The 752-nt window shown below is 35.9% G+C and overlaps 1 pseudogene; it reads right to left on the bottom strand.

Moving 5' to 3' along the window:
• Nucleotides 1-54: 54 nt before the first annotated feature.
• On the bottom strand, nt 55-173 carry LOC112475915 (annotated as a pseudogene).
• Between the last annotated feature and the right edge of the window lie 579 nt (nt 174-752).

Below are 752 nucleotides of genomic sequence, written 5' to 3'. Positions count from 1 at the left end.
TTTACAATCCCTTTACAATTCCTAATGTTTTTTATTTTTATTTTTTATTTTTTATGCCTACAGCACCTGATCTTCCTAGGTGGTCTCCCATCCAAGTACTAACTGGGCCTGACCCTGCTTAGCTTCCAAGATCAGATGGGATCGGGCTTGTTCAAGGTGGCATGGCCATAGACTACCAGACAGGTTTTTAAATGAAAAAGATTCACACTTTTATTTTGCCTTTCATGGTGTTCCTCACCATATAACATTCATAATTTAAAAATTATCTAATGTCATGCACATGAACCAATGTCAAAGGGGCATAGTCCAGAAGGGGCATAGTCCAGAAGGGGCATAGTCCAGTAGATAGCCTAGGACGCCAAGAGCAGAATACAGAATGACTTAGAAACAATTTCTTCATCACATTGGTTCTATGGAATTTGAAACATTAAAAAACATTAAATACTACTATATATGACATTTAAGAAATGTGTAGTTTAAAGGTATAGTGTGGAAAGAGTAAGACTGCGAAGGGTTTTAGAGCGTTGATAAAATGTGCAAAAATAGAGATATCATGTCAGCTTGCATCAGCATTGCCTCAGGACAATCTTGATTGACCCTAATTAACAAAACTAATGAATGTATGTGTGTGTGTGTGTGTGCATTTGAATATAAAAACACTAAAGCTAAGCCCTGTAATGAAAAAGACAGCCTTTAGTTTTTACTTGACTTGCCATTTTAGAGTCAGTAAGCAGTAAAAAAATCATATGTAT

This window comes from Pteropus alecto, unplaced genomic scaffold, assembly GCF_000325575.1.
Source record: "Pteropus alecto unplaced genomic scaffold, ASM32557v1 scaffold152, whole genome shotgun sequence".
Taxonomy (NCBI): Eukaryota; Metazoa; Chordata; class Mammalia; order Chiroptera; family Pteropodidae; genus Pteropus; species Pteropus alecto.
This window is presented reverse-complemented; position numbering and strand designations above follow the sequence as displayed.